This window comes from Thamnophis sirtalis, unplaced genomic scaffold, assembly GCF_051295495.1.
Source record: "Thamnophis sirtalis isolate CommonGarterSnake01/CBP01778 unplaced genomic scaffold, rThaSir2_p1.2 scaffold_1, whole genome shotgun sequence".
NCBI lineage: Eukaryota > Metazoa > Chordata > Lepidosauria > Squamata > Natricidae > Thamnophis > Thamnophis sirtalis.
In genome coordinates, this window is record NW_028261381.1 from 163,890,170 (window position 1) to 163,902,288 (window position 12,119).

General features: G+C 40.7%; 1 protein-coding gene across 1 annotated transcript in view; it reads left to right on the forward strand.

The window, feature by feature from the left end:
• Positions 1-12,119, forward strand: part of CNN2 (calponin 2) — a 45,564-nt gene that overhangs the window by 718 nt on the left and 32,727 nt on the right. The gene's annotated exons all lie outside the window — the stretch shown is intronic.

Consider the following 12,119-nt stretch of genomic DNA (forward strand, 5'->3'; position numbering starts at 1 on the left):
TGGCAACCTTGTATTCTTCGAAGGATGGGTGTGATTTAAGAAATCTGTGATTGAAGGGTATAAGTGGTGAGATTCTGAGTTTTCTTTGGCTGGTGGAATGGAGATAATCATGCAACTATTTATATTCAGCTTTTCTAGTGACTAAAACGGTATACTGGTATTATTGTTGCTATGCTGGTTTATTTAATTGGCTTCTAGGCCAAAACCATCATTTAGAAAGACTTCCATAGTGTGTCACCTGGCTGGCAGCATCAGGACCACCTGTGCAACGTAAGGCTGCCCATCCAATTTGAACACTGAACAGGACCTGCTCTAAATGCCTCCCAGCATCAGGTCTAGGAAGCTTGGAATGGAAGACAAACCTTTTTATACCTTCCCACTTATGCAACATGCTATCTCACCCACCCACCCCATGACTGACCCCCTACTCTCCTTTCATTCAGGAAGTCCCTGCCTTCCAAAATCATTTCATCATGCCTAAGAGGATTAATAAAGATACAAATGTTTGCTCTTGTTTTCTATTATTTTGTTGCAATTAATTGCGTTTTTGTTTGAGGCTTTTTAAATTGCTGAGATATTTACTATTAATTTCTTTTTGCAAGCCCCATGGAGAAAATTTGTGAAGTGGCTACGAATCAAAAACCACTTGACACATAATCAATTTTTGCATGCTGCCCAAAGGAGTTGGCTAGTTTGGGTCTATAAGGACAGATGATAGATAGATAGATAGATAGATAGATAGATAGATAGATAGATAGATAGATAGATAGATAGATAGACAGACAGACAGACAGACAGACAGACAGACAGACAGACACAGACAGATACATAGATGTCTAAAAATGCCAATGTTTTGTAATTTTTCCGTATTATTCATCCTGAAATGTTTTGATCACATCTGGCTTGGATAGCCCTTATTGAAAAGAACAATTTCTTTACAGAATTCACTGTGCTTAAGATCTGCCAAAATTCAGTGTTTAAACTAGTACTGGAGCCACATTACTTCCCCAAAGTACCTTCTCTTTCATTGGCTTATTTTTATGGTACAGTATTATTTCATCTGTGTAAAAGCCACAATTTTCAGTGAGTTCAACCACATTATTATTGTTGTAGTTATAATTATATAGCTGAAAGTGTCAAATAACAAAGTACATATATTGTTCAAAAGTTTGATGTAAGATAACACAGTTTAACAAATAAAATACATAGATATTACACAAAGCATTTAAAGTGTGTTAATTTATTAGCAAAGGTTTTTTTATACCTGTAGTTAAAAATGTGGCTGTTGACCCTATAATTTTAGGTTTTTTAGCTGAGAGTAAAACATTTTTCAGCAATATCTTTCCTGGCCTTGAATTTAAAATTAGGCCAGATAATACTCTGCGAAAAATGTTTGTAAAACTTATGCAATATGCAATAAAATATGATCCACAGTTTCAAGGTCAATACCATTAGAGGGACAATATATTTGAGAAATGGAAATCTTTTGACATTTACTAATTAGCACATCTGATGGCAACATATTTAATCTGGCTTTTGCAAAGGCCAGATTTATTTACAGTAAATGGAAACTGCAAAGATAAATAGGAACCCACAATATTGAGAGGGTTCAAATTATACTTGGAAGTAGCACCATTAGTTTCGGTTTTCTTAGGAGCCTTGGTGGGTCATAACAAAGTCTCAATAGTTTTTGTGTGCTAGATTTGGAGCGTGTTTCTTTTTAGAGAAGTGATGGAAAGAGCTGCGCCCTGAGAAAGAAAGAAAGAAGAAAGAAAGAAAGAAAGAAAGAAAGAAAGAAAGAAAAGCAAATTGAAGTAATGCCATTAACCAAGCATCGTTAGCTAGGACATTGAAACAGTAAATTATCAAAAAGGAATAAGTTTCATCATCTTGAAATGATGAAAGTTATCACTGCATGAGCAAGAACTACAAGTAGTTCTTGACTTACAACAGTTTGTTTAGTGACTGTTTGAAGTTACAACAGCACTGAAAAAAGCAACTTATGACCGGGTTTACACCTGTTGCAACATCTCCATGGTCACGTGATCAAAATTATGATGGTTGGCAACTGGCTCGTATTTATGATGGTTTGCAGTTTCCCAATGTCATGTGATCACCTTTTTCAACCTTCTGACAAGCAAAGTCAATGGGGAAGCCAGATTCAATTAACAACCGTGTTAGTAACTTAACAACTGTGGCAAGAAAGGTTGTAAAATGGGGCACAGCTCACTTAACAACCACCTCACTAACAGATGTTTGGGGCTAAATCGTAGTCGTAAGTTGAAGACTACCTGTACTTTTAGTCATTTGGTGAACACCTAAAAAGTATTCCCCAATTTATGTAGAGTAAATTTCTGGTGAGTTTCTTCTATGAGGTTGGATGCAAGTGAGCCTCCAAAACTGGTTATTAGACTGCTAAGGCAGCTTATTTTTTCTCTCCTAGGGCTATGCAGAAAAATCCTGCCTTTTTTTTTCCAGTGAAAGTTTTGAGTTAAGGTCAACTCTTAGTGCGTTCATGACCATCCCTGTGCTGTTTTCTTGGCAGTAATATGGACGATGCTCCCCGCTGCTGCCTTCTGTGTTGTTTTTTCAGCTTTCCAGTCTAGCCTGATGGGCCTGAGATTTCATAGTGGTCGCCTGTCCCAAGTGCTAAACAGGACTGGTCCTACTTAGTTTTTTGAAGACCCATCAAGGTGTTCTTTTTCAGTTTGATGAAAAAGCAATTCCACCCAAAGCAGAAAAGATTTACAGTAAAGAGATTAAGCATGGGGAGAAGAGTTTTTTGCAAACCATCATTATATGGCTCTGCGTGTGTGTGTGTTCCAGCATAACTCTGGAACGCCTTGAGCAATTTCAGCCAAATTTGGTACACAGATGGCTTACTCTCTGGAAACAAATACTGTTCTGTTAAGATACAGCCTGTTGTACCTTGAAATGCCTTCTATTGTACTGCCATAAAATGGCTTCTACTGTGCAGCCTAGTGGAATTGCCATGGTAACGGCTTCACAGTACTCCACAAGAGGGTTCCCTCTGGTAAAAGGGAAAATCCAACATTAGAAATTACGTTTGGTCCCGACATTTCCCCCCACCCCCCATAAATAAATACCCGGGCAATGCCAGGTTATCGGCTAGTTACTTATATATTTGATAGCAAGAGATGTGTAGGCTTATGTTATCTTCCCATGCGCATACAATGACTTTTACAGCATCTTCCAATTTCTCATGCCTCAATTAAACCCTAGAAGAAGGAATACTTTCCACTGTGATTTGTTTTTGTTTTTTTAATGTGGGGAAGGGTCGGTGAAATTTCAGGCTGCTAAAGACAGAAAACATGGGACAGCAAGAAGGATTCTCATGTACAATTTGGAAGATGCCACCGAGAATGAAAAGATGTTATCTCAGCACCTAAGGTAGAAAACCAGAAACCCTAACTCTTCCCCCCCCCCCCGGGTGAATAGCGCCTATCTTAAAAGGAATTACCGTAAGTAGGCCAAGATCTTAGTAAGGTGTGGCATGACCTTAGTCTCTGAAAAGAGATGAGAAGGTTCTCCTGTAATTTGACTCAACTTCACTTCTGTCATAGTTCTGAAATCCTGCATTTTGCTCTGTTTCCTGTTCCTTCTCACCCACTGGATGCTTCCACTTTGTTTTCCTCTCTTGATTCTTGGCATTAAACCAGGAGGAGCCACTCCTGGGAACATTCTGTAACTACACTTCTTGGGTCTGTGAGATGTTGGGAGTTTTCCTCTGTTTGACCTCTAGGGTAAGGAGCACATTTTTGATCCCCTTGTGGGATCACTAATCTTTCCCCCCTTTCCCCCTCAAGCTGTCAGAAGGCTTGAATGCAAAAGAAAAAGCCTGAATTATAAAAATGTTTCAACTGGGTAAAAAGACATTTTGGCTGAGACAGAAGCAGGAATCTGATCCAAAAGCTTGTTTAATCCAGATACCGTATTTTTCAGAGTATAAGATGCACATTTTTCCCTCAAAAAAGAGGGTGAAAATCTGGGTGCGTCTTATACACTGAATATAGCATTTTTGGCCTCCTGAAACCCTGTCCACTTTGCAAAAATGGCTGTGCAGAGCCTTTAGGAGGCTTCCAGAGTGCTCCAGGGGGCTGGGGAGGGCAAAAATGAGTGAAAAACGCACCGTTTTTTGCTTGTTTTTGCCCCCACAGCCCCCAGGAGCACTCTATAAGCCTCCTAAAGGTTATGCATGCCCTCTTTTTTTAAACAAAAAATGGGTCTGTTTTCACGAAAAACTGGCCTTTTTTGGGAGGTCTGCAGAGTGCAAAAACTTTTGCCTCTTCAAAATCTTGGTGTGTCTTATACTCCGGTGCGTCTTATACGCCGAAAAATACGGTAGCTCAGCTCTGCTTGAGAGGTGATGCAAAGGAGAGAAGGAGAGCAATTACCAACCCAGTTCCATCCTTTTATCCAAATGATAGCATCTCAAAGGAAGGTAGATCCGGCAGGTTTAATTTTCTGTGCCTTGGCTCATTTGTATGGGTATTGTGCTCCACTTGGTTAAACAGTTAACTGGGGAACTGTTAAAGATAGATGGGTAGAGCTAATGACTTCTACCATAGGAGAAGCTAGAAGTTGTGAGCTGGAGACGCCATCATAATAACTTATTATATATACATATATAATATATATAATATATAATATATAATATATAATATATATAATATATATAATATATATAATATATAATATATAATATATAATATATAATATATAATATATAATATATAATATATAATATATAATATATAATATATAATATAATATATATAGCTTTCGTTTAGTGAGCGTTCAAAGTTACAACAGCACTCAAAATTTAGATGCTTGGCAACTGGCTTATATTTATACAGCGTCCCAGGGTCATGTGATCACCTTTTGCGACCCAACAAGCAAAGACATTGAGGAAGCCAGACTCATTTAACAACCGTGTTACTATTTGAACAATTGTATATATTCACTTAACTATGGCAAGAAAAGTCTTGAAATGAGGCAAAATTCACTTAACAACAGACATTTTGAGCTCAATTATGGACATAAGTCAAGGGCTATCTCTATATAAAAACACACACACATTAGTGGTGTGTGTCTTCCTGAGTTTTGGGTCCTCTGCCAAAGGTTCAGTGCAGGGGTGAAATTCAGCAGGTTCTGCAGAACCGGTAGCAGAAATTTTGAGTCGTTCAGAGAACCGGCAAATACCACCTCTGGCTGGCCCCAGAGTGAGGTGGGAATGGGGATTTTGCAGTATCCTTCCCTTGCCACATCCACCAAGCCACACCCACAGAACCGGTAGTAAAAAAATTGAATTTCACCACTAGTTCAGTGCAAGATCTTAGCTGTTCCTAGCACTGCAATTTTCTGGACCGAGAGCTCAGATGCCATTTTGGGGATCTATTGGAGCCAACTTAGGGGTGACAGCCTCAAGGGCTCCTACCACCCCTGTGATAACTTTGGCCTTTACTTTCCACTTCTTCTCGAGTTCTTCCGAATCTGTATGAATTGGCTTGCTGGAATAGGACAAAAAATATGGAATTACATAGTCAGAAGGAGCCCGTATAGTCAATGTACACCAGAATCCAAATTAAATTGCCTCTGTTTGAAGGTTCCACCACAAATCTGCGAAGCCCTTATCCACGGAGACATAAGCGCGAAGACTAATTCGCGCCATTCTAAGCGCTAAGGAAAAACGCGACCCTCCCGCAATGACATAATCGCGGAGGGCAAATCCGCGCATTCCCAAGCACTCAGTACCCTAAACCTAACCCTAAACCTAATCCTAACCCTTACCTTAATTGAAATCGGCTTTCTGCCGCGGCGCCATTTTAAAGTGCCCTTCTGTTGCCGCGCTGTTGTCGCGGCGGTGATGACGTGTGGTGATGATGTCGCGGCTTTAGCGACACGCTTATGTCTCCGTGGATAAGGGCTTTGCGGTTTTGTCGTGCCACGCTGTTTGAATATATGCCAGTTGCCAAGAGGCTGAATTTTGATCATGTGACTGTGGGAATGCTGTAATGTTTGTGTGAAAAAATGGTCCTAAATGGTCCTAAGTCATTTTTTCAGTGTCATTATACCTTCAAAGAGTTACTAAATGAATGGTTGTATGTTGAGCTCTACCTGTATGGGAGCTGGAATTCAAAACATGGAGCATAAACTAAATTATTTATTCTTGTCTATGTTTTGGTATGTTCTATCTCTGTAAAAGACCAAAAAAAATTGGTTTTTGTTTTCCTAAAATGGAAATTTGCTGTGCTCAAAATCTGTAGAAAAAAACCTGGACAATTTAGTACTGTATGTAAATTGCACTTTCAGAAAGGGATATTTTTGTGGCTTAGGAGAAGGAGAGAAAACGCTGAATGCATTATAAAAAGATTTTTATTTCAGAAGCGGCCAGCTGCTTGGAGAGGAGCATGCCAATTCGGAAGTTGAGATCTCTCTCTCTCTCTTTCAAATGTTCATTCCCCCAAGAGAGAAACTGAAGAATGAAACTTGCATATAGTTTCCTATAATCCTGTTTCTTCTTCCCGGCAGATAATCCCAATGCGCTCCGCTTCATACTTGCAATGCAGAAATAACATTTCATTGCTTGATGAGATAAGAAAGAAGGGAATCTTTGCTTCAGCTAATTCTATTAACTAATGATGAAAAGTAATACTTACTTAGCAGAAGCTCTCTCTGCCTTCACTCTTTCAAAATCTATAAAGATTAGCTTGCTGGAATAGGACAAAAATTATAAAAGTTGGAAGGAGATAATTTGGTCGATCAATGCAGCCCTTTGTTTGACGCCAGTATTCAATTTAAAACATTGTTTGCTTGAATGCATCCACTGTCCAACTTAACTGTAAAATTTGTTCTAATCAACTACAGCCTGTCTTCTTCTTTCTTAATTCCATTTCCCCAAGTTTAAACAGTCTCTTACTCAAAAGTAATAGATTCTTACTCAGAGAAACAGTGTTAGTTCTGTGTTTGTCTTTGGGCCAACTGGGTGGCAGGAAAGAGTTTACTCCTTTTGATCTACTTTAATCATCAAATTTCCAAGTTTTTCATATTTCAGTTTAAAGGCAAAAAATCTCTGCATTTTCCCGCTGAACCTTAATGAAACTTAGGTGAAATATAATTTGGTTGATTGCTGTTATGCTATGAAGATTTAAAATGAGCTTCCTTCTCTAGATGTTCTCTAGAACAGAGAGTCCTTGACTTATGACAGCATGCTTAGTGACCATTTGAAGTAACAACAGCACTGAAAATCGTGACTTTTGACTATTTTTCACACGACTGTTGCAGCATCCCCATGGTCACATGATCAAAATTCAGACACTTGGCAACTGACATATTTATGATTGTGGTGTCCAGGCGTCATGTGATCTCCTTTTGCAACCTTCTGACAAGCAAAGTCAAGGAAAGCCAGATTCACTTACCGTATTTCCTGGTGTATAAGATGACTTTTTAACCCCAAAAAATTATTTCAAAAACCAGGGGTCGTCTTATACGCCGCATATAAGAAAGACCATACCAAAAAAACAAAAGAAAAAGGCGCGCCGCCACTAATGCAGACGCCGGCTTTTCAATCGTTAATCTCGGCGCTCCTTGCCTGGGCATGTGGATGGATGAGCGCTGTGATGGCTTAGTAAGGTCTGGCTGGCGGTCTGGAGGAGGAAGGCGCTGAGCTCAAAGTACGAAAGCCCATCAGTGCGGAGGCCTTCAGCCGGCTTGCGGGCACCTGAAATTAGGGGGTCGTCTTATACGCCCAATCGCCTTATACGGCGGAATATACGGCAATAACCATGTTGGTGACTGAACAGCTGCAGCGATTCATTTAACATCTATGGCAAGAAAGGTTGTAAAATGGGGCAAAACTCACTTAACTAATGTCTCATTTAAAGCAACAGAAATTTTGGGCTGAATTATGGCTGTAAATTGAAGACTATCTGTATTTTTAAAGTAATATATAGGACCATAAGACACAATTCAATGCTGGTTGAGAATTCTGGGAGTTGAAGTCCACAAGCCTTAAAGTTGCCAAGTTTAGAGAGCCCTGGTATAGGGCAGGGCTGTTTCTGGAATTTCCATCAGTAAGAACCTTTCTTGATCATTTTAAGATCTGTGGACTTCAACTCCCAGATTCCCCATGCTGGCTGGAGAATTCTGGGCATTGAAGTCCATCCAGCTTAAAATGGGCAAGTTTGAAAAACACTGGTATAAATGCTTCCTCCCCTCCCCCCTTTAACTTCGCTGATAATTGGATATGTCTCTTTAAAAATGGGTGAGAACGGCACCAGTAGTTCAGTAAAACACAATAAGAGTGAATTTCTTCCTTGTAGATGAACAAGAAAGAGCCACATTCCGGGGATTGTGGACATGTTCTGAATTCTTGAAATCCAAGATTCAATTCTCAGCAGCCCCAATTAAATGGATCCAGGTTACTTAGCAAATCTGGAAAGGTAGTGCTTTTGAGTTGACTATGGTTTATCAAATTTGAGGTTCTCACAATATCCCCTCGAAGTTCTGATATCCCCAATTCTTTTATTCCTTTTGTAAGGCATTAAAGGGATGCAGTGGCCCAGTAGCTAAGATGCTGAGCTTGTCCATCAGAAAGTTCGGCGGTTCGAATCCCTACCACCACATAATGGAGTGAGCTCCCGTTACTTGTCCCAGCTTCTGCCAACTAGCAGTTCGAAAGCATGTAAAAATGCAAGTAGAAATATAGGAACCATCTTTGGTGGGAACAGTGATGGGTTGCTGCCGGTTTTACTACTGGTTTACAACAGCATGTTTGTGCTGTTCAATGTAAATTGTTCTTCACACATGCACAGAATAATTTATAGTGAACTGCGCACACACAGTAACTAAAAACCAAAATGGCGGCGGGCCAGCGGCAGTGAGGGAACCGGTTTGGGAAGTGGCAGGTCTGGGTCACTGCTGGTTCTTGACCCAGGCTTGAATTCCACTTCCAGTTCGGCCGAACCAGGCCAAACTGGGAGCAACCCACCTCTGGATTGGAAGGTAATAGCGTTCCGTGCACCTTTGGCGTTTAGTCATGCCAGCCACATGACCATGTAGACGTCCACGGACAGGTTGGCTCTTCAGCTTTGAAATGGAGATGAGCACCGCCCCCTAGAGTCGGGAAGGACTAGCACATATGTGCAAGGGGAACCTTTACCTAAGGCATTAAAATCTGCTTGTTACCTAAAGCTTTGGGGCTGGGAAAGTAAGTGAGCTCTATTGGCTGATCTGTTGTGATTCTAGTCCTACAACTTGAAGTGGAACATTTTAGACCTTGTGTGTATGTTAATTTATTTAAATCAGATTTAGACATTGCCCACCTCAATATCTTAGTGACTCTGGGCAGTTTACAAATGATAAAACCGTATGAAAGAGATATAATGAAAAACATAATTGAAACTGGGTGAAAAATAAAAAATAACTTTAGTATATAAAACCACCTATAATGCATCTATTACTTTACAGTTAGCCTAATAATATGTTCAGTTTTTTTGTTTCTGCTTGTTATTTATAGCATGATTTATTTTGGGTTTCGATTCTTGTTCGCCGCCTGGAGTCACTGTTTTTTTTGAGAGATGGGCAGCTGCATCAAATGTATAAATGAATACATTTACACACATAAATAAAGCATACTGGAGTGCTAGGGCTGTGCTGCATCATTTAGTTTGCACCATGCACTGAATAACAAATTAGCTAACACCTTTGGTGTTGTTTGTTTCAATATTTCTGGGCCATCTCTGCTTCTCACAGCTCAGGGCAACCCCAGAAGAAAAGGAGATGTTTGCATTCAAAAAGCGACCCTAACTACCCATGTCTCTGTCTTTGCCCAAAGCTTGTCTGTCTGTCCTCCCCCCCACCTCCATCCATCCATCCAGTCATCGAGCTATATAGCTCACTCACCGATTCACTCTGGGCAGCGTACAATTTAAATATAAAAAAATATTAATACTATTCTGCTGGGGGCAGTTAAAACAAGGATAATATTAATAATACAGCGGTTTGTGTGTGTGTGATGATGGCTCAGCGATTACAGATGCTGAACTTGTCAGCTGGAAAGCTGGCAGGTTGGAGACTTAAGCGCTGTGCGACGGGTTGAGCTCCTGCCCCTTGCCTCAGTTCTTGCCCTCCTAGCGGTTCGAAAGAATGCAAATAGGTAACACTTCTGTGGGAAGATAACAGCATTCCATGAGCCTTGTATTATAGTCCTAATGGCCACATGACCACAGAAATGTCTTCGGACAACGTTGGCTCCCTTGGCGAAGAAATGGAGATGATCTTCTCTCCTCCTACCCCCCCACCCCAGTCGGACACAACTGGATATGGGAAACCTTTAGCTTTACCTAAAACAGAAGGTGGGTGCCTCCAAGGTTGCATGCTCTGTGAGCCCCAAGCAAGTCGGCAAAGCTAGGTGATTTTCACAGTTTTGGGAAATGCAAGGAAGGTGAGAGCTCGCCCCATGGTAGAAGGGAGTTCATAATGGGCCTGCTACTAAGAAGACAGGGCTCTGAACCTTCCTTCTCCTAGCTTCACTTGGGATGGAGACCTGGAACAGCTCTTTTGGAGAGGAATGCGCACAGGGTGAGTTATTTCTGGTTGGAAGACATGATCTCTGGGCTTTGAAGGTTAAAAACAGCACCTAGAATTACGGAAACCTATTGTGAAAGCAGTGCAGAGGCCTCAATGCAGAAGCACGGTGTTGGAATCCCTCCTCAGCAGAGACTGCTATACTTTGGACTAACTTTAGCTTCCAGGTCTTCAAGGGCAACCCTACTTAAACCCCGTTGCGGTAATCTAGCAGGGTTGTGTCAAACTTGCCCAAGTCAGTTGAGTCGCAAATATAAGGCAGTGCTGCATAGGAAGACACATGACATTTTTTTTTTTTAAAAAGGCCTATAATTCAAGTTGAGGGGAAATAGCAATAGCAATAGCAGTTAGACTTATATACCGCTTCATAGAGCTTTCAGCCCTCTCTAAGCGGTTTACAGAGTCAGCATATCGCCCCCACAATCTGGGTCCTCATTTTACCCACCTTGGAAGGATGGAAGGCTGAGTCAACCCTGAGCCGGTGAGATTTGAACCGCTGAACTGCTGAACTAGCAGTCAGCTGAAGTGGCCTGCAGTACTGCAGTCTACCCACTGCGCATTTCTTCTGTCATTTTCAATCAATGAGAGAATTAACTCCTCTCCCCCCTTGGATAAAAGCAACGGGGTGTGTGTGGTAGGAAGAGAAATAAGAAAGTGAATATTGGTTATTAAACTTAATTTTACAGGTAGTCCTCACTTAGCAACTGCCCTTTTTAGCGGTCATTCAAAGTTACAATAGTGCTGAAAAAACAACCTTTCAACCAGTCCTCTCCCTTGCGACTGTTATTGTTGCATCGTCCCCTGGTCACATGATTACTATCTGTGCCCTTCACCGCTGGATTCTGACGAACGGACCCTGGGGAGGATCCAGCAGTAAAATCACAAGTTGCAGTCATGTGATGTCTCACTTAACGACCATGGGTAATTCACTTAAACAATAGTGAGGTCATAAGTCCATCCTGCTACTACAGATTGTAAACCACGATTCAACCTTTCATTGCGAATCCAGCCAGTTGGTTAAAATGGCAGCTTCAAGCGTGTGAAGTGAACTATACAATACTGTACAGTGTTCAGCGATTAAAATATGGAGGGAGAAAGACTTCAAATGGGAGAATAGCTATTTCAGACTTAGCTTATTTTGTGTTGCGGTTTCCTTTTAGTTGCTGATTGCTTGTGAAAGAATGCGTACTAGCAAGCACACTTTTGTCCTTTAAGGTTATACATAAAAGGTTGTCTTATTTAGCCTTTGATCATGTATAGTTCAAACACACTGAGCAAACAGCATTTCCTTTAATCATAACACTGAACAATTCAAAGCAAGAAATAGTAACTACTAATTGTAGCAAAAAGCTTAGTTGCACCACGTAAACAAATTTTCCTGAGATTTTGAGCTAAGATATACTTTATGCCAAAGGCTTTTTTGTTGTAGTTGTTGTTGTTGTTGATGATGATGATGCTAAAGTCGCTAACAGAGCTAAGAGCTTGTTCTTCATTCTTGGCAGGCATGTCTG